Here is a 22,988-nt window from a genome sequence, read left to right as displayed (position 1 = left end):
GGCACATCCTGGCCCTATCCAATGATCTGGTGCTGAACAATAAACACAAGGCATGACTCTTGCCTGTCTTCCTTCATTGTTTTCCTGTTCCCTCCATGGTGGTCTATCAAATCTTGCTCTCTGAAATACTCCTCTACCCCTAGTGGAAGCAACCTGGTTTGCTGCAACCTCACCCCTGCCTCTACCTGCATAAGGTGTAGTCTGACCCCTGTTCTTGGGATTATACCAACATAAAGCTGTCTTATGCCCATCCTTTTCACAAATTTCACAGAACTTCTTTTCTTTTGGTGCTGCAACAGAATAACCTATCTTTCTCAATTTACTTACCAAATCCTCCTCTTTGGATTGCTTTGCTTTGGTCTTGTGCTTTTTCTTTGTCTTCACCTCTTCTTCCTCACTGTCGGATCCTACTTCTGAATCCTCCTGCTCAGAATCTGATGCTGACTCTGGCTGGTCATCTGAATCCGAATCATTCTTTCTGGTGTGTTTGCCCTTGCCGCTTCCAAGTCTTTTCTCTACTCTAGCTGCTGCAATTACCAAATCATTAATTCCACCTGCAATATCAATGCTAGCCACTGCATTTTTCAGCCCACTTCTCAATCCTTTCAGAAAATAACCTGCCAGCATCTCATTGGTGGGTCTCTCATTTCCCTGTAACCTTTCAACCAGAATTCTGAATTTCTGAGCATAGTCCTCTACAAGCATCTTCTTCTGTCTGATGTCTCGGAGTTTTCTTAAAATGTCTGTTGGAGTCTTTTCCCTCCTGAATCTCTGTAAAAAGGCTGTTCTAAGATCATCATATGTTGGGAAGTGTGGTATCCCATATTGGCTAAACCAACTCATGGCCTTCCCTTCTAGAGTTGCTGCAAATTGCTGCAATTTAACTGCATCATTGTACAACACAGTATACCCATTTGCTTCCCATTTTGTCTCAAACTGAGCTACATGACAATCAGCATCCTCCTTAGATCCTCCGCTGAATTTAGCTGCTTTCACCCTAGGGTTGGGTAGTTGTTGAGCCATCGGATTTGGCTGAGGTGGTTTCCTAGGTCTTTGCCTGGTAGCCCCCCTTAATGGGTTGAACTGAAGACTCCTTCTAACTCCTGCAGACCTTCCTGTCAGGATTAGGGCGCCTAGAAGTCCCCCCACTAGCCTCCTCTCTGGTGCAACTGAACTTTCCCCCCCTTGGCCTACAACAATTTCTTCAGGGATTTGGTGTTCCTGATCATCTTCACCCTCGTCAGCATAATGAAACGGGTCAGGGTTACCAATTCGGGCCTGAGCCCTGGTATAGTAAACCCTTCCTACTCTTCTGTCCCCCTCTGACATTCATTTCCCTTCTCGTAACAGAACGGGACCAGCGGGATCGCCAATGTGTTTGGGGTTCTCAAACACAACACAACTAACTACTTCTGACACAGCAAAGACACCCCCATTAGGTAACACTAACTTCAATTCCCACATCAGGCTAAACACAAACAGAGCATAGAGAACACGGATTGAGCGGAGATTTGCTAAACAAGATTAGAGAATAACAGAACAGAACTGAAATACCATGTTTGATTGATCAAGATGAATCATACATTGCTTTCTCCTTCTTCTCTTGTAAAAGACGACTACAAAGCTCCTATAAATAGGCGACTTCAGACAGTTTAGACGGTTGTAACTAGAATGTCACAAGACACTAACAGATGATATCCGACTAACCAGATCATAACAAACTCCGACTGATCAATAATCCGACTGAGTAGAATTCCGACTGAGCAAAGATACATATATCCGACTAAGCAACTATTAGGTAACTATTAGGTATTCTATCTGTAGTTCAACAACCAATGGCATGGTTTCTTGGGGGTGCACTACTAAGAAACCCTATGTATAACATGCGTTCAAGGGGTATTTAAAAAACCCCTTACTTGTGAATTTTTCATGAATAAAAAGGCTCCTTTTTCTTTATAAACTGACCGGTTTTTTTCAAAATTGATTAAAAAACCCCTTCTGTAAATGTATTTCTATAAATTTACCTTAAAATTTTGAATTAAAAAATCCTTTGATTTGAGCTCACATGGTACACTAAATATTTTTAGGTGAAACCCCCGAGCATGGTTGGTGAGATTATGGTTGATATGCTACTAGTGGATGATAGGCTATGTGACACAGCCACTTTGGAGTACTAGAGTTATGGCATAGTTATAGTGCCATCTCATATAGTCAAATTCATACTATGGATCAACCATTGTATGTTATTGTAGGAGAGTACTTTCCCTTTCTGTATCTTATCTTTGAGTTATATGGTTGTAGAGAAGAGAAGAGGATAGAAGAAAATTCAGCCATCCACCTCTCTCTTGTGTCTTGCACTGTCTTATGTGTGTGTTTTCTTCTAAGGAACTCAAGCTCTTCCTCTCCCCCTCATTCTCTTTAATGTCGAGCGAGATGTGAGAGATTCAAATGATACATGTACATGTGTACAAAGGACAACAACTCACACCTAACAATGACATATTCTTAAGTGGTGTCTCGCTGGTGCTTTCATGATGATATATACATTGGTAATCAGTATAAATTCTTGCATGGTAAATAAGAACTACCACTTCACTTCAACCCAAAAGTATAGTACTTTAATTTCCAATAGTACATACACCCTACCATGTATACACCCTTTTAGAGATCTCTAGATTCTTTACATAACCTTCCACTTGTATTATAGAGTAATGAGGTAATTAATCCCTCATCCTATGACGTGTCTCCTCCTTATCCTCATCCTAAAATAAATGGATAAACATATAAACACTTTAATTAAATGCATATAAGGGACAAAAAATCAACAAAAATATACTCCAATCGACAAAGAATTCATACATCTTATTTCTTGGAATCAACCATACTCCCGCATGTATGTTATTGTAATTTGCCATAAATGCACGATTCCTTCCTTGAATCTCTCACATGGACACACAATCTTTTAGCACAACCACTTATGTTGACTCCTCATGGGTGGCACATGATCCTCAAATGATGAAGGTGAAGCTGCATCATTTCTCATAAAGCACCTATAAAACTACACAAAATTAGATATACATGGGTCCCAAAATAACTCTTGGCTAATTTATGTCTTTTTAATCTCACTACATAGTTACAGACATGGGTATAGGTGTGGCTATACTACACAAAACTATACACACGCTAATAGTTGTACACATAGCCACGTACTAAGATTAAAAAAGCTTGGATTCTCTTGTGCAAATTGATGAACTCATACTCAAGGTAAGATTTTCAACTCTCTATTCCTCTCCTTATTTATTTCATTCATTCATATGCATATTTAAGGTTAGATTACAAGAGGATGGCTAGACTTATCTCTAACTTTTAATTATTTTATTTTTCTTCTTCTTCTCACTTCTCTATCTCTGAAAAGAGATTTACTCTATTTGTTTTAAATCTCCTTTAATGGTAGGTAAAACATATTAAATATTTTTCAATGAACTTTATTATGTTTTCTTATTTTGTTGGTTTATGGTTTATGGTTAGCTTCATTTCAACAATCAATCACAAAAGGTAAGCCTTTCTTTTTATTCATAATCATATTTTTTATTTATTTCATCTCTTTGATTCTTTGCTTTTATGCATAATGCTTAAGCCTAATGCCATTTACTCTATTTGTTTTAAATCTCCTTTAATGGTAGGTAAAACATATTAATATTTTTTACCTTTAATGCTTAAGCCTAATGCCATTTACTCTATTTGTTTTAAATCTCCTTTAATGATAGGTAAAACATATTAATATTTTTTAATCAATTTTATTATGTTTTCTTATTTTGCTGGTTTATGGTTTATGGTTAGCTTCATTTCAACAATCAATCAAAAGGTAAGCCTTTCTTTTTATTCATTATCATATTTTTTATTTATTTCATCTCTTTGATTCTTTACTTTTATGCATAATGCTTAAGACTAATGCCTTTATGCTCGCATCCTTTTCTTATTTTGTACTATAGGTCTTGCCTTTTTTTGAGCGCCCAACTCTTGTAAACCACTTAAGGTAAGCTCTTACATATATAAACTCTTTTTCCATTTCTGCTTTTCTTGTTTACACCCTCGGTTTCTAGGGTTTAGGGTTAATTATGTGAACAAGATCAAATATATATACATAATAAAGCATGCTATATGCTCTATGCATGCATGTATAGGCTATGCATACTTTATACATGCATAAAGAGAGCATGATTTATGCATGCTCTATACATGATAAAACATGCATAGAGTATTGATGCTCTATGCTCTATGCATGCCTAGATTATGCATAATCTATGCCTATTGCTCATAGGCTTATGCATATAACTCTCTTTATGCATGCACAGAGTATGTATAGAGAGTATGCATGCTCTATGCATATTGCATATTGCATATTGCTCATATGCATAGAGCATGTGCATGCATAAAGAGATCATGCACACTCCATGCATGCTTTATATATGCATAAAGAGAGAGTGTACTTTAAGTATATGTAGAGTATGCATGCTCTATGATGCATATTTTTGACAATATGATGCATATTGCATACTCCATGCATGCTTTATATATGCATAAAGAGAGAGTATGGTTTAATTATATGTAGTTTATGCATGCTCTATGATGCATATTTCTCACATAGGCTTATGCATATGCCTTATAGGCTTTATGCTTGCATAGACTATGCATGCATAAAGCATGCTCTATTCATATTGCTCATAGGCTTATGCATAGAGTATGCATAGACCATGCTCTATGTATATAATATACATAGATCATGCTCTATGCACATTCTTGTTACATATTACTTTTATACATAGAGTATGTGTGCTCTATGCATATTTCTTATAGGCTTATGCATAGAGTATGCATGTATAGAGCATGCATAAAGAAATGTGCATACTACATGCATATTTCTCACATAGGCTTATGCATATGCCTCATAGGCTTTATGCATGGGTAAATTGTGCTCTCTTTATGCATGCTCTATGTATATTTCTCACAGGGTTTGCATAGAGTATGCATATATCATGCTCTATGCTCTATGCATATTGCTCATAGCTTTGTGTATATACCTTGCATATACTTCATACACTTTATGCATGCATAGAGTATGCATGATCAATATAGATATACCATGTATATTGCTCATAGGCTTATGCATATACCTTATAGGCTTCATGCATGCATAGAGTATGAATGATCTATGTATGCGTAATGCATGCTCTCTTTATGCATACTGCTCATAGACTTATGCATAGAATATGCATGCATATTGCACTTACGCATAGAGTATGCATGCTTTTATGCATAAGGCTTAAGGCTTAAGGATTTTATGTATAGAGTATGCTCTCTTTATGCATGCATAGAGTATGCATGCTCTATGCATAGCCTAAAAAGTATAGTCTTAGTATTGCTCTCATGCTTACTTCATTTTCTTATCTCACCTTTTTTTGAGCTCAGCTCTTCTCAACCCCACAAGGTAAGATCTTATAGACAAGCTCTATTACTATTTATAATTTTCTTTTTTACACCCTTGGGTTCTAGGGTTTAGGGTTAGTATGTATGCTTATAGGCCTACTCTATTATACAGAAGCCTATGAGGCATACTCTATGCATGCATAAAGAGAGTAATGCCTTAGATTTTTATGCATAAGCCATAAGGTTTGTGCATAAGCCATAATGCATAAGTTTATGGCTTGTGTATAAGGCTCTACGACATACTCTCTTTATGCATGCATATAGTATGCCTCATAGGCTTATTCATTAAAGGCTTACGCTTATGCATAAGGTTCATGCATTTCTCTCATGCATAAGTTCTTATGCCTCATAAGGCTTGTACATAAGTTCTTATGCGCATAAGCCTCATGCATCGCTCTTATGCATAAGCTCTTATGCCTCATAAGGCTTGTACATAAGTTCTTATGCGCATAAGCCTCATGCATTGCTCTTATGCATAAGCTCTAATTATTCCTCATAAGGCTTGTGCATAAGCTCTTATGCATAGCCTAAAGTATAAGGCTTATATAATCATATCTTATACAATAATATGGCCATTGCCGTGAGAATGAGGAGCCCATAGATATAACTATTTATTATTCCTTGGGAGATGATGGTGTCCTTTTGTGGATGATATGGGGAGGAGGTCTTACTATAGCTTGCACTAAGTGGTGAATTAAACATACAAGTACTCCTTCAAACAGTGGGGGGGAACAAAGAGACAAATAATTTGTTCATGTAGTTCAATGCATGTATGAGTGGTTTCTTAATCCCCTTTTCCCATAGGTTTTATTAACCACTGGGCTAGAGATGTCGTTCATAAAGATATTGAATAGTAGGAGGTCGCACATAATGAGATACGTGAGGGAAGGAAGAGGCTTGCTAGCTCAATAATCAAGGAAAGAGTGGAAGAAGGTGATCAAGGACGTTAAGGATGACAATTAGTACCCATACCAAAAGGTGGCACACCATTTGCCATTGGAGAAATATGGCACCACAAAGTAGGGGTCTAGAGGAAAGGCGGCTTAGATCGTCAGATTTATAAGTTGTTGTGAATGTGGTTTCTTATGCATTGCTAAATATGTGTGTGTTTTATGCATTTAACTTCATGTGCTACATGTTACGGGTGAACAATTTATCTTGTAGATGTCATACTGAAGCTAAAACTTGTGAGTGGCTTAAAAAGAGGGAGTGGTGATTGATGAATGACATGCAGAGAGCCCGACGTTACTATGTGGTGAGTAATTGATCTTACATGTAATTAATTTCTTTGAAGATTTATGTGAGTGTGTTTTAGTACTAAATGTGCACTTTTTTCATTATGTGATTAGAAGGATGATGAAAGTGGCTAGGATGAAGTTGCAGTAGGTGATGGGGAGTTCAAGGATAGAGATGGCGATGAAGAGGAGGGTGATCAAATTTGAATATAATCTTTGTAATATTATGAAGATTATCTTAGTTTGCTTATTTATTTTGAAACAATATTTTAACCTTGCACATCTTTATTTGTAATGTATGTATGTATATATATATGTATGTATGTACGTATGTATGTATGTGTATATATATATGTATATGTATATGTGTGTGTATACACACACACATATACATATAATTATATATATATGTATATATATACATAGATATATGTATATACATACCTATATGTATATATATACATACCTATACGTATATACATATAAGTATGTATAATTGTACATACATACATACATACATATGTATGTATGTATGTATATATAGGCAGCTTTCTCTTATTCCTTGGGTGAAATAAATAACTAACTGTACCCTAGACACCCATCCATGAGACTATATGTCACGTGTCACACCACCTCATCTAGCATTGTGTTAATGTGAATGGAAGGAAAAAAGGATCTTTATGGTCTTGGAATTGAGATTTCTATACATGTGAGATATAGTCAAGATCCCACCGCTGTTGATTTATTGGAGACAGAGGATTCATGTGTTGATTCCTCTTCCCTATATCTCTCTATGGTATTGCAGGATACTAATGATAATGTTTTGCATATGGATATCTCTGTTCTTGATGATGATCCACAGGAGCTCATTTTTGCTAGCAATGATATAGATGTGCGGTTTCTTTTTTAATCTATTTTTTAGGTTCCTGCTGATACACATGTGGAGGTTCCATTGCTTGGGTCTACCATGCATGCTTGTGATGATATTCCAGGTGCACAGGATGGTCATATGGATAGGCTGTAGTCAAATAATCAGATGTCGGTTCCACCTGACAATCCCCACTCCTAGTGTGTTAGAGTCAGACTTCCCAACTTGTGATTCCGGATAGTCCCATTGTTCAGATCCAAGCACATTCAATACTTCCACTTGCCAGTGTGCAGACACATCGAATACCTTTCTGGATGGTCTAACTCAATCCTTTAGATGGTTTGTCGTCTGACATGGAGGACACAGTTGATACCTTTTTGAATAGTCCATTTGATTATACCGATGGTCTAATTCATCAGAGTTTAGCATTGGATCTTGTACTAGCATTTCAACAGATGTTCCGAGCTTCTATGGAGGATGTTTTTGACCCACATGCAGTTGTCTTCACATGGTCCAACAATATGAAGGATCCCTTGGTGTAGTCCGTCGTTATGTCTTCTGACGGTTGAGTTTTTGCCTATTCAGATTGCTTTTCCTGACTACTCCCACTCAGCTCATTTTTGGCATCAACATATCCATCTAATTTCTGACTGTTGGGTCTCTGTATTCGAGGCGAATGCTTCGTGGAGAGAAACAACATATACTACACATTCGTGGAGTCTAGATCTTCTTATGGATGTGTGGTTTTACACTTTCATTTTGTACCCTATAGCATTGATGCAACTGTACATAGTATGTGCACTGCCGTGGCATTGTATTATGTTGTTTGTGGGTTTGGGTTTTCGGATTGCTCATCCAATTCACCATGCGTGTCAAGTGTTGATGGGCATGTGCACACACCCTTAGTAGGAGGGTAGCATCCACTTACATTAGCACTAAGATAGAGTGGGATTACTTCATTAGGAGTAATTATCCATTCAAGATAAGGGGTTACAAGCATGATGAGTGGTTAGAGCTTACATAGGAGAGTGGAGAACACCCACATGCTTGGGGGGTTACACTAGAGAGTGGGCTAGTGGGGTAGGCCAAGAGTTACTCATCCATTACTATTTAAGCACCCCATTGTATCTTGTATGAGAGGACTTGTATGAGAGGAGGAGATGATAATAAGATCCTATGCGCTTATGGCCCGATTATGCGTGTTAATCAATTCTTGTTATACCTGAATTAATTGAGTTCATTGAGTCATTAAGCATGTTATGTTAGGGGGCTATTATGTCCATGGGTGTGTTAATCTCTCTCTATCACCCAAGGGCGTAGTCTCACACTAATACTAAAAAATCTAGAGTTTGAAAAAATCCATGAGTTTTTTTTCCTTTGTGTCATGTTGATAGCGACATTAAATAACATGGTGCTCGAGTCCGTGGACCTTGATTTTGTGTTGTAGATTTTCCAACGAAGTGTGCTATGAGAGCTTCTTGGAGCGAGCTCATAGAAGCTCAAGTTAGGCATGTGATGGGTGTGGTAAATGCCATGCTATCAGACTTGAGCTAGCTAGTTATGTTGGAACTGATCACATGTATGTTTCCTTTTAGACTATACTATTAATATCATGTCGAGTCTCTGTTGATTTTCTTACTATTCTTAAGTATAGTTGATGTTACATTATTTTTCATTGAAACCCATGAGGAGGTGATGGAAATTCACATATTTAGAAAGTTTGGGTCATGCGTGGAAAGTGGAGGCTCCTTGCGCCACAAGGCATAGGCTACACTCACAATGTCGTGGGAGAACACACAAGCTCGAATCAACAACTATTATGCTATAGCTAGCTCACATAAACAGGATCATGGTGTGTCACTCACCTCAGATCGCTTACATTCTAGATTCTTGTAAGGAGCTTGGTCACGAAGAGCACTCAAAAGCTCAATTTTTTGTTGTCCTTGCCTCAACATGCTCCTTGTAGCTTGATCCTCTTGCTCACTCACTCAAAAGCTCGATTTTTTGTTGTCCTTGCCTCCACATGCTCCTTGTAGCTTGATCCTCTTGCTCACTCACACAATAATATGCAATCACGTAAGAGCTCACACACAAGTGGCAAGGATGCAAGAGATCAAAGAAGAGCACGCTAGATAATGCAAAAGATAATGGGTGGTGAGAGCTGCATTTTAGGTTTTTTTGGTGACCTCTAGGGTTCACACTCTTGGGTGGCCAAAGTTAAAAGTCTAGTTCTCAGGCTCATTTGGCCACTCTAACTAGTGTAAACACCTATTCTAAGCTAGCACTCTCAACCTAGGATTCCATGGCATGGCTTTATACACAAATGATGATCACACACAAAAAAAACTACATTACCAAATTCTTGATGTAGTCTTTAGTAGTAGTGTGTAACATGCCCCCCTTACTGATGCAGATGCTATCCTTGGAAGATGTTGATGAAGATGTGTTGATGTCACATACAAGAAGGCATATTGCGATACCTACATAAAACACAAGTCAACAAGTAAAAGATGTCTTGTAAAAAGAATAAGGTTAAACAAGGAATCAAAAGAAAAGGATATGCATGCATGGAGAGTATTTCTTTTTTGGCTATGACTAGTTTAATGTTAATCATGTGTCATAAAGAGGAACGTGAAGTTAAATTTAACTTAGAGGTTGGTAATAAGTCTATCCATACTTGAGCTAATTTTAGTCACATGACTATGGTTATGGTTCAAGGTCAAGGTACTCGACTTTGTGCAGTTAGAACATATATGCTAAGACTATTGGAGAGATAGCTAAAATGATTAAATTTTATTCCCATTTTATTGAGGTGGGTGTTTTTTTAATAAAAAGTTTCTAAATATATAAGGATTAGGCACCAATCTGTAGAGACCAATGCAATGACCCATAGACCTCTACTAAGAGTATCAAAGGACCGCCAAGAATCTCTTGATTATGGTGTTGGTAGAGTCTCTATTTTATTATCTTTTTTTTGACACAATGTTCTACCCCATGAGGACAAAGGCATCGGTCTTAAGGTATTGTTATAAGGAACCAAGAGTCCTATGAGGATCCTATATGGTGATAGTTATCATCTTGGTCACTTTTTTTTGTTTTGATTTGTTTTATTATTATTATTTAAGATATAAAATATATAGAAGTCTTCTCATTACAACTAACCTAAAGGATTAGAATAAAACTAAAGACCACTAAAATATGAGTGGGAGTACATGGCATTCCACATTGGCACAAGCTATGTACAGAGCCTATGCATCAATATACACAAGAGCCTATGCATAAAGCACAAGGCTATTTTGTCTCTTCATTTTCTCACCCCTCTCCTCCCCCCCCCCCCTTCTATGCAAGTTGATATTTGCAGGCTTTTGGGTTTTTTAGCTTATTCGAAAAGCTTTGGTTCATTTTGGTCCTCACCCTAAGGAGGACCCAATGGCAGCCACTCCGTCATCCCCGATCGAAGCCACCGATGCTTGCATTTCCTTCTCCAAAGTGGATCTTCAGGTTCTTGCCAATGACTATTTCCTCACTTGTTGAGGCCTCCACCCTGGTCTACAAAACTTTTGGTAGCCACCTCGCACGCGAACACCTCATCATGGATCTTTTTCAAGCTAGCCTCATTAGTGGGACAACTTGCAAAAATCACCGATATTCACCCTCTCCAGTCCTCCCAGAGAGGGCCCCTCCGGCCCCCACCAATATGGCGGTCACTAATCCCTTGTCAAGATTCCCCACTAGATCATGTTCTAAGAGGTTGGCCGGCCTCTTTGAGCCCCCGGAAAGCCCCTCCCCCCAACTTTCCTCTTTGATGGATCCCCCTCAGTATAGCACCCCTCCTCGGCCTCTCCGCCACTCCACCCTCTCTCACCCCCATCTCCCCCACCTCCTCCCCTAGTCTCATCTCACCAACTTTACCCGTTGTGCAGCGCACTCTACCCTGCTTTTATCATCCGAGCCCTATCTTCCCCCCTTCTTCCTCTCTAGAGAACTCTCATCACCCCTCTAGCAACCCCTGAGACGACCTGGTGCGAAGGTAGCCGACAGGATCAGTCCATCGCTTGATTCATCGATTCTCCAATCCAGTAGATGAAAAGATACAGGGAACTGACCTACCTATGTGTATTATTATGAAGGGAAAAACATGGAGAACTTACATTAGGATTGTTATGGTCAGACTAAGGGGAGCTGACATAATACCCAAGCGTTAGAATATTGTGATATGAGGTCCCGAGTGAGTCATTCTACTCTTAGTATGCTTTTTGCTGCCAGAATATTGTATAGAGAGAAGGGGAGATGTCTCACACTAAGAACATATGGATGTTAGATCACCCATATGTCTCACACTAAGAACATATGGATGTTAGTGAGTCATTCTACTCTTAGTGTGCTTTTTGCTGCCAGAATATTGTATAGAGAGAAGGGGAGATGTCTCACACTAAGAACATATGGATGTTAGATCACCCATATTTTTAACAATTCCAATATATACACTATTCCTTTTAAACCAAATTTTGGGCCCATATAGATGAAAAGATATAGGAGGAGCCTTGGACTATAATTATTAACAAAAATCTACTTGAGGAACAAATGAAAGCTCAAAGATGTGTATACATGGGAGCATACAAACTTAAAGGAAGTTGATCCTTAGATATTCTAGATATACACTAATTATGCTAAGAAGTTGATTTTAGATATTCTAGATATACACTAATTATGCTAAGAAGTTAAAAGACAAAGTTGACAATCTTTTAAGGTGACCAATAGTGATTAATTGTTTCCCATAGTAGTAGTGCATGTGAAGAAAGGAAATCTTAGAGTGCATGATTGGCAAGGGACATATAGGTTTACTACTAAATCTAAGAAATACTATGGCATTAGGGTTCCTCTAAGAAACAAGCATATGAGAATTTAGTCCAGCCAAAAATTCATTTAGTTAATGTCATGAATGCAAGGAGGTGAAGTGAAGAACAACTTGAAAGATTAAGTCAATTAGGATACACCTAAGCAAGTCGCAAAGTCCGATCCATATCGAGGTTGCGTGTGCTCTAAAACTAGATTTGGTGCACCATGATGGAAGTTTGTAGACTATAACTCGACATCACTAGGTGGATCTTCTTCCTCACTTGGGCCTTCTAAGATATAACGTGATGTTAGATGAGTAGTTAATGGTCTCAATGCATTCTCGCTATGAAATGGGATAGAAACTAAAGGTAAGGTGGTCAAGCATCTCATGCCCTAAAAAGCCAAAATAAACTTCCTTACTACTACCTAGAATGGAGGTGGTGTGGGTAAAAGTATCTCATGAAATGATGGGGTGAGTGCACGATAATGCTCTTGCCTCTATTGCTCGTCTACTTCCTCAAGGGGTGTTCCAACTTGATCAAGCCCATTGACCACGTAAAAAACACTCAAGTCGTCATGCCTTTACGATGTTACTCCTACCATGGATTGGAGTAACAATGTCCCATAGCATTGAAAATAAGTTCTAAAAACCAACAAAGAGGGGACAATGTAAAGAGAATATGCCATTCACATGCATGACATGGAGCGATGGGATGAAATTGCAATAAAAAAGTTTAACAAATGCATATTTAGAACAAGTCTCCCCTAAAGATTCATAAAAGTAATGAGAGTGGGTCTGGAAACGTGGTATTCTAGTCACTTTGGAAATGATAGGTGCAATTGTGTCACGCTAATTGAAATCCATTTCTTGGTACCTGAAACTGGTACCTGAAACATGAACAGCCAGTTTTATAGAAAAAGTTAATACATTGAGATTGTTAATTCTCTTGTTCTATTGTTATTGTGCTCCTCTTTTTTCTTTTGGGCTATGGGGGTTAGTTCATATGTATATTTTCACTAAATATGTATAGATGTATAATTCTCTTCGCATATAGACATGAAGAATTGTTGAGGAGTGGAGAGTTTCTAGGGGATAAAGATTTAGGCTTTATGGAAATATCTCGCTTCCTATTGAAGGTTATCCCTAGACATCAGGGAGGCTTATTTCTATAGCCATCCTCTCTAGCTTTTATCCACTTGGGATTCTTGCTTTGGGGTGTACTTAGTTATTGATGCTATTGACTAATCAAAGATTAAAGGTGGTAAGAGGCACGAATATGACTTGCAAGTTCCTAGAGAGGTGTTGGCATTGATGCGAGAACTTGTTGAGTAGTAGGCATTTCCTCAAGTGCTAGGCTATCTTGAACTACTTTTGAAAGTGGATTCTAGTCAGGCATTAAAGAACTCATAAAGGCCTCATGGGTGGGAACTAGAGGCTTTGTCAAAGTCTTCTTTTCTTAAGGGACATACCATCTTTTGAACAGCTTTTAAAATTTAAGTTTTTTGGGATGTTGGCAATGAAGGCTCACCATTTTGTTTTCCCTTGTCTCCTCTGGTATTAGGGTTGGCAAAGATTATTGATTGGCCGGAAGATGTGTCTATGAATGATACGGTTATAGATATCTGCATTCTCTTCAGCACCCAAATCCAAGTGTTACCCTCGTAGTAGGCTTGAGCTTGAAGAAGACAAGTTGGAATCAATTGAGAGGTAACCTGTGGTTTGGATTAATTTTTGTTGCAAGGGGCGGTAGGGCCTCATGGATTTTTTGATAGTGGGTTGGCAAAGCAATTGGTGGAGAGGCTTTAGGGACCCACTTAAGGTAGTCTCTGGCTTTCTTTGATGGTGTCTTGCTGGTAGTTGGTTCTGTATAGAGGTAATATAGTTGTGCAGCTTCTTGAAGATGAAGAACCTTGTGGTGGTGAAATGGATGTTGATGTAGAAGAAATGACATTGGATTGTGTTGATGTTGAGGCTTTGTCCTTGGAGAATTCAGATTCTTGCTGCTAGTCTAATGCATTTGATATGGAGGCAGTGTTTGTGAAGTTTAAAAGTGTAGGGTTAGAATTTTTTGCCCACCCCACTGAGACACTCTTTGCGGCCCAGTTGATTCCGCATTGAGCCGCTATTATCTAGGTCCATCCAATAATAACATGTTCTTTTAAAGCTCCTATAAGCATGACCAAAAAGCTACCAAACCAAGTGCATATTATCACCATAGATGATAGTTTTAAGCAAACCAAGTACTTTGGTAATTTGGCACTTATACCCTCTATTCTTATGTTAGACTTTTCAAGTTAGGTTTACCCAACTGATTCCATGTAACAAAGGAGAGTATATTGTGACTAGCACAACCATGTCAAGAAGATCGTTATAGAACACTTTACCATAGGCGATAAGAAATTGAATATGTGTTCTTAGAGCTAGGATGTGATCATCCAAGTTGTCGATTACCTCTCCAATATAAGCTTGTGCAATAGGTCTAAGGTTTGCTTCTCAATGTTGTTGAAGTTTTCCCATCTTTCCCTTGCCTCCTATTGGGCTTGGATCTTTTTTTGAGTGGCCCTTTCCATGGTGACTTACTTGTCATGTGAAGCATATAAGGATAAGAAGTCCATAGTATTGTTTAAACTTACTACCATTAATGAAACTGACACTTTCAACTTCGTGAAAAGTCTCAACACATATAGTACCTTGTGGTGTAACTTCACAAACCTTAAATGGTCCCTTTCCAATATTTTTGAGCTTTTTCTTTTCACTACAGACCCCATACATAAGTACAAAATCTCCTGCCACCTTGATCTCATTTTGTCCTTGAGATTTTGGTCAAACCACTTCTTTCTTTGATCCTTTTCTAGCAGCATGTTTTGTACTACAATTTGTCTTTCCTTTGTAAGTTATTCTAAAATAAACAACCAGTCATCAGCCAATTCATTACTATTAAGCTTTTTAGTTACAACTATCCTTAAGCTAGGGATCATGAGCTCCGAAGACATTACTGCCTCAAGTCCATACACCATATTAAAGGGCATACAACCAATTGCAACTTTGTAAGATCTATGGAAATATGCCCATAAATATGTTGTGAGTTTAGATTCCTAGTCAGTGCATCGAGCCTCAATAGCCTTTGTAAATATCAAAATAAGGATATTCTTGGTGCTCTCTGCTGCTCAGCCATTTGCTTGTGGGTAATAGAGTGTTGACTTGTGATGTGTGATTATTGGAAATAGGGTTGTAGGACTGTGTGCACACACACACATAGTGGAGAATCTCAAGGGAATACACAATGGCATGATAGATAGATAATGAATGTGTGCAATATAAACATGATAAGTATACCCCAAGATGGATGTATACTAGCACATGGGAAAAAACTTCCTAAAGACAAAAAAAGTGCCCCGGATGGTTCTAGTGTGTTCACAAACATCACTACAAAATATGGCTACGAATCCCCCGTGGGAGTGAAGTTGTGAACAAGGGGGGTAAGTTGGCACTAGAGGTACAAAGATGTGCAAGGATCTTTGGATTATGATAAGAAGCCCTGACTAGTCTCCAAAGGGAAGTAAGTTTAAAGCTTTACAAAAAGCTTCAAAATTCTCAAGTGAGAGTGAAAGAGGACTTGTCAATACCTTTCAAGTGCCATAGTGCTCTGATTGTCAGTGAAGATGGTAGTGGTTGAGGACTCGTCAATACCCAAATCAGCTAACACACCTGAGCCAAACAAACTCAACTATAGATGTAAACGCTACCCTGTACTCAACTTCATAGTTAGAAGTGACCACAATGGGTTTCTTCTTGCTTAGCCATGATATACATGAATCACCAAGGAAAAAGAAAAAATGACTCATGGACACTCATGTGTCATAACGTCTAGTCCAGTCTGAGTCTGTAAATGCATGCAACTCTGATTTACCCCCTTGGGATAGAATTACCTAAAGTTCTTGGTGCCCTTTAGGTAACGAAACACCCATTTGACAAACTGCCAATGTTGTGCAGCTGGATTATGCATAAATCTACTCAATATTGATACCACATACTCAATGTCAAGCCTAGTATTACATAAAAAGATAAGGCATCCAACAGCTTCTTGATACAAGCCATCATCAAAAGGGTCACCTACATATTCAAGACTTAGTCGTAAACATGGCTCCATAGGTGTAACCACATGTTTATAGTCTTCAAGATTGAACCTCTTTAATAATGCATCTATGTATTTCCTCTACAACACAACAATGCCATCATTACGCTGCCAAAACTCAATGCCCAAATAATAGTGCAACAGTCCAAGATCTGACATCTCAAAAGACTTTCCTAAATCAGCTATAAAAGCTAAAATATAGTCATCTAAAACATCCTTATTCCACTTAATATAGAGGGTACTATCAGTTTGTAAAAACCCTGAGCTATTGCGAAAACCCTATGCAACCAAGTGTGCATGTATCTTTTCATACCATGCTATGGGAGCCTACTATTAAGGCCTATCCGACAAGCACTTCAGGCATCCACGCATCGATGGGGGCAACGACCCAACCGTCGATGCCACTCTAGTGCTTGAGGTGGGAAGAAGTAGGAGGAGAGGAGAGAGGGGTAAGGGTAACTAGATGAAGATGACAAGAAGATAAGGTAACAAGAATGAACTTGAAAATGGATAAGGTAAAAAGATAAGAATGTAACAACATAAATGGGATAAATATAAATAACTCATGTAAGGATTCTATGACAACACAAGGACAAACTTCAATGCTCTCACCCGATTTGCTATAATGTTCAAGAGGAGAGAGGGGGTAAGGGTAACTAGATGACGATGACAAGAAGATAAGGTAACAAGAATGAACTTGAAAAGGGATAAGGTAACAAGAGAAAAATGAAACAATATAAATGGGATAAATAGAAATAACTCATGTAAGGATTCGATGACAAAACAAGAACAAACTCCAATTCTCTCACCCGCTTTTTTGTAATGTTCAAAAGATACATCTCAACTCACACATAGATAGGCGCCCTCTCCATGCACAACAAAACACAACCCCACCTCTCTTATCACATGCAAACTAAGGACATTAATCACATGAGCACAAAGCATCTCATACATACCATATCTCCAATCCAAGAGACTTGACCTAGCAAGCAAGAGTAACCCAAGCCACTAAGAATGTCAACCACACAAGCATGCAAGCATCTCTCACATGCAAGAGCTTCTAGTGAAAGACCTCACCTAGAAAGCAAAATCTACAGAGATTTTCCAAAATGACACCGATTTAGTGGATTCCAAGTTGGGCTAAAGGGATTGCCTTGCCTCTCACCCTATGCTTCTTTATATAGGAAAATGAGGCTCTGAGTCATATCCTTGCCACATGGTAAGCATAAAGTGATCCCACATATTACAACCAATAGGGTGTGGGAATACCCACCACACCTCAAAACATCCAAAATATGTGCACAAAGTAATAGAAATCATGTGCAATGTGTGCACACAAATGAGTGTAATGTGGGCCATCCAAAGGAAAGAAACTCATGGGAAAAAGTGCACTTGGATGAATATAAGAAGGTAAATGTGAGGTGAGGGATAAAAGAGAGGGATAAGTATAAGTGTTAACATCCTCCCACCTCTGAAGCATATCCAATCCCTTGGATGTTAAATGGGATGGGACCAAAGTGTGTCGATGAAGACGAGATGAAGGGGTGTCTAGATGAAGCATAAGCCAAATGGGAATACAATATAGGTATGTACAAGGGAGAGATGGTTGTCCAAGGGTAAAAAACCCTGTGGGAAAAAAGTGCCCAAGGACATGGCGAAATGTCATGGAAGTCATCCGCCTAGATCCCAAATAAAAATGAGAAACTCCATCAGCAACTTTAGAGTACAATTGATGAATCCATGCTAATGAAGAGGGTAAAATATATGTCAAAGTGAGAGGACAACCACCCAGATCTGAAACAAAAATGAAAAACTTTGGGTATTCTGCCTGATGTAAGCTAGGGTCCCAAGTGAATGAAGACAAATGGAGTGCCCTAGACAATGCCAATGTACTGCTCCCAAATGAGAAAGATGTGGGCAATGAATGGACTATGGAGTAGAGGGACACCTTTGCAAAAGATGTGGTTATCAAGGAAAAGGTGTCCTTATCTCAAAAGGATCTAGGAAGGTGGATACATAGGTTGATGATGAGGATAAGATCGTTGAAGCCCATGGTGTGTCGATGGAGCCTAACCCTGGTTTCCAAATGTAGGTGCTCCAAACTGCAGCTCGAGCAAAAGCTAGTAATGAGTGGTATCAATAGCAATCTACACCCAAAGGAGATGGTGGAGTGTGTAGAGGCTGTATCCCAAAATATGATAAGAGATCCTTTATAAATACATGAATGGATTTTTCCATCTCATAAGATGGCTCAAAAGGAAAAGAAAAATCATTCAAGTGTGTATCAAAACTTGTGTCAAATACAATAATCAATGGCAAGGATGTGTGAGGATCAACATGTATCGCCCATGGTAAATCATATACAATGTCTGATGTAGAGGTTGTGGTGGCTTCATCATGGGGTACAATCTCCAAGGAGGTGAGCATAGAAAGGTGTTTCTCCACAACTTGTGCTAGGTGGTCAGGTATGGAATGGGTGCAATAGCTTGGGCACATGCAACTAGATTTGAGGGTCAAACACGATGCATGAATTAAAACACCTATATGTGATGTTCTCGTCGATAGAAAACTTCAATATGATCTTGGAGTAAAATGAATACATATGGGAAGCCATGTACTGCCATCGAGTCCCAATAGAGCACCTCTTGATGAGATTTCCACTTCTCGTCAAATAGTGCGGTTGCAAGAGTATCCCATGTGCTCTCAAGAAATGGCAGAATACCCCACCAACTCTCGTACCATTGACAAAGGATCTACATGTAGTGAGTGATGCATAATTCATCATGGGGGGGAGAAGGAATGTGAGAAAGGACAGCTATGCACAGATGTTGAGAAATTTGCTAATGCTCAAGGAAAGTATTTTGCAAACTATACACCTACTAATGAGAGAGGGAAAAAGAGTACAGACTGTTTATTTTGATTGTGAAAAAAGTCTCTTTTTTCTCTCTTTTTTTTGAGAAAAAATATTAGTTAAGTTAATTTTGTGTGCATGTTTGTGTGTGTTTATGTTAGAGTGCATGCATGTGTGTGTGTGTGTGTGTGTGTGTGTGTGTGTGTGTGAGAGAGAGAGAGAGAGAGAGAGAGAGAGAGAGAGAGTGAGTGTTCTTGTGTATGTGTGTGTTTTAGTGTGTGAGCTAGTAGGGTACGGGCTAGGTGGGAAACGAGGAAAAATAGAAAATTTTTAAATGGTGTAAGGGAAATGTGTTAAGGGGAGGGAGTAGGGGGGTTAGGTTGATAGGAAAGTGAATATGGAACCAAACATTTGGTTTGCTATTAGTTAATTAATGGGCAAGCATAAATCTTTGAACAAAAGAATTAAAGCTACAATAACCTTAGACAAAAGAATTAAAGCTACAATAACCTTAGACAAAAAATCTAGTGCCTTCTAGATTCATTGGATGCTGCCTTCGAGTGGTATAAAAGTTGCTTGAGCCGAAGATGGAGGGGAGGCTATCGTGGAATGAGAGGGAAGGAGAGGGATGAGAAGAGGCTAGGGCAAGGGGGACAGGGAAAGGGACGAGGAGAGGGTTCTCGGGGTGAGGGCTTGCTGCTGGGCAACACAAGGGAAGCTGGGGCAAGGGAGGGCGGTTGAGGCGGGTTGGGTAAGGGTATGCAAAGGTTAATTAATTAATTTACCTTATCCCATTAATTAATTAATGGCATAGAGTGAACAGTGTGAGTGGAAGGGAGATACATCGTGAGGAGGCAATAAGGGGCAGAGTTGGCTTTTTTATAAAAGAATTTACTTTAAAGGTTATTTTAAGGGTCTTGCACTAGATTAATGCTTCTCGAGGGGCTGTGGTGGACCCTTCATTTGTTTTGTGTGGGTGTAAGGCAATGAATAGGCAGGAGGCCACCAGCACCACCCATGACCAATATAGACCCAGACCAGCTTTGCAAGGTAGCCGAACAACTACTTCAGGTTTTTGCAGTGCTTCTGTGCTTCTCTTCGAATCTCTTACTTGTTGTCAAGTTGCTATGTTGCAGCCAGTACCCTATTGTCGATAGTGTGTGTCAAGTTCTGAGAGACATGCTTTACTGCTCTACCTTGGCTGAGATGCCAAGGGCTTTAGGTAGATTTCGGGGTGCCTCAATACGTGAACAGGGGGCCAGCTACCGGCGGCTGTGGGCCCGATCAAATGGGGTGCCACGTATTGAGGTGCCCCGAAATCTACCTAAAATCGTTCTTTGCTTTGTGTGCCCTCCTGGGCTAGCCTGATGCATTGCTATAGCTGCCTTTGTGAGAAGTGTAGGAGGGCGCCTGATGCACTACTGCAGGCACCGTTGTGAGTAGTGTGTGCCTCCTTCGCTATAGGCTCTTTGGCTAGTGTACAGGTGTGGTGGACAACTTTTGAGAGCTAGCCAAGTACTATCCCTTGTTTTTAAGCTATGTTTTACATTTCCACTCGCACTCAATATGATTTCAAATGAACTTTTGCAATGATGAATTAGAAACTTAAAATTTAAATTTTGATACCATTTGAGTAGATGATGATGATAAGGTGGAGGTCTGTCTACGTGGTCTCGGGCAACAATATAAGGCGTTCAAGACGTCTATTCAAATTTGGGAAAACATTCGCAACTTTACAAATTTGGTATCCATGCTGATTATAGAAGAGAAGAGCTTGGTTGAAGACTAACAGTCTTCACAAAACAAAAACAGTTCAGAGCAACATGCCTTCTACACAAGTTCAAGAAGAGGACGAGGTAGAGGAGGCCATGGACGCGGTCAAGGAGGTGGCTGAATAGGTAATCAGAATTATGGACAGTAGCAGCAACAACAACAGTCCCAGAATCAACAACAACAACAACAACACGCAGGTGGAAGAGGTAAATTCAGAGGCAGGGGGAGTCAAAGAGGCCGTGGAAATTGGCAAAGGCAATATAATGATGCACGTGAATGCTATTATTGTGATAAGCCTGGACATGTGTAGGCAGAATGTTATAAGAAGCAGGCTGACATGCAAAATGGAAAAGTGCAGCAAAACAACTATGCATCCTCAAGCAGAAATAATGAGGATAATGAAAGGTTGTTTGTTATGCAGCATGTCGTGAATGCCATGTCTGAAAATGTTGATGCAGCACAAAAAGATGATGTATGGTATGTGGATTCAGGTGCTTCGAACCACATGACAAGTCATGGGGAGTGGTTCAAGGAGATGAAAAACTCGAAAAGACCTGGTTTTGTGGAAACAGAGGATGACACTGCTCATCCAATTGCCCATGTTGGAGATGTGTCATTGTCTATGCAGGATGGCAAAGTGAAGTATCTTGCAGATGTACTTCACATTCCGAACATAACAAAGAATCTGGTTTCAGTTGGCCAAATGATTGAGTAGGGTTTGTAGGTTCGGTTTAACCCTGATGGTTGTTATGTTGAAGACTTTAAAGACAAGTGCAGGTTGGTTGCAAAAGGCAACAGAATGGGCAGAATGTTTACATTGAATGTAGACATGCCTGAAATGAGTGCTGCAATGTTTGCAAATGGTTCAAGAATTGTTGCAGACACAGACATATGGCATAAAAGAATTTGACATGTGAATGTGCAGAGATTGAAGTCTATGCAGACTAAAGGAATTGTGACAGGGCTGCCAAAATTTAAAGTGGAAGGTATGCAGAAAATATGTGAAGCATGCCAATTTGGGAAGCAAACAAAGCATGTGTTTCCACGTAATAGATATGTGAGCAGAAATGCACTAGATGTTGTGCATTCAGATGTATGGGGCCCTACGAAGACCATATCTATGGGAGGCTGCAAGTATTATGTGACTTTCATTGATGACCACACAAGGAAAGTGTGGGTATATTTTATGAAGGAGAAGAGTGAGGTGTTCACTCACTTTCAGAATTTTAGAGTTTTGGCTGAAAAGCAAACAGGGAAATATGTAAAGTGCCTAAGGTCAGATGGAGGGGGAGAGTACTTCTCCAATGAGTTCTCTGAATTTTTGAAGAAGAATGGTATTCGGAGACAGTTTACATGCAGATACACTCCGCAGCAAAATGAAGTTGCTGAGCGGAAAAACCGGCACATTGTTGAGATTGCGCGAGCATTGATGGAAGAGAAGAATATGCCGCATAGCTATTGGGCTGAGGCTATTTCTATAGGCAGTATACATCATGAACAGGACTCCAACTGCAACCATCATGATGTAACTCTAGAGGAGAGGTTTACTGGCAGAAAACCAGATTTGTCTCATCTAAAAGTCTTTGGATGCATTGCATATGTGCATGTCAGTGAGCTGAGAACTAAGTTGGATCCGAAAGCTGAAAAATGTGTGTTTATTGGATATTCCCTTGAGCAAAAGGGATAGAGGTGTTATAACCCTGCTACTACACGTGAGTTGAGGGTAAGCAAGGATGTTGTCTTTGATGAGATGAGCAGCTGGTATGCTACTGAAAAAGAAGCTGTTGGGGCTGATGTGA

Source organism: Cibotium barometz, chromosome 53, assembly GCF_041138505.1.
Source record: "Cibotium barometz isolate CiBa-2024 chromosome 53, ASM4113850v1, whole genome shotgun sequence".
Lineage (NCBI taxonomy): Eukaryota > Viridiplantae > Streptophyta > Polypodiopsida > Cyatheales > Cibotiaceae > Cibotium > Cibotium barometz.
The sequence above is the reverse complement of the archived record's forward strand: the minus strand, read 5'-3'. Positions refer to the sequence as shown.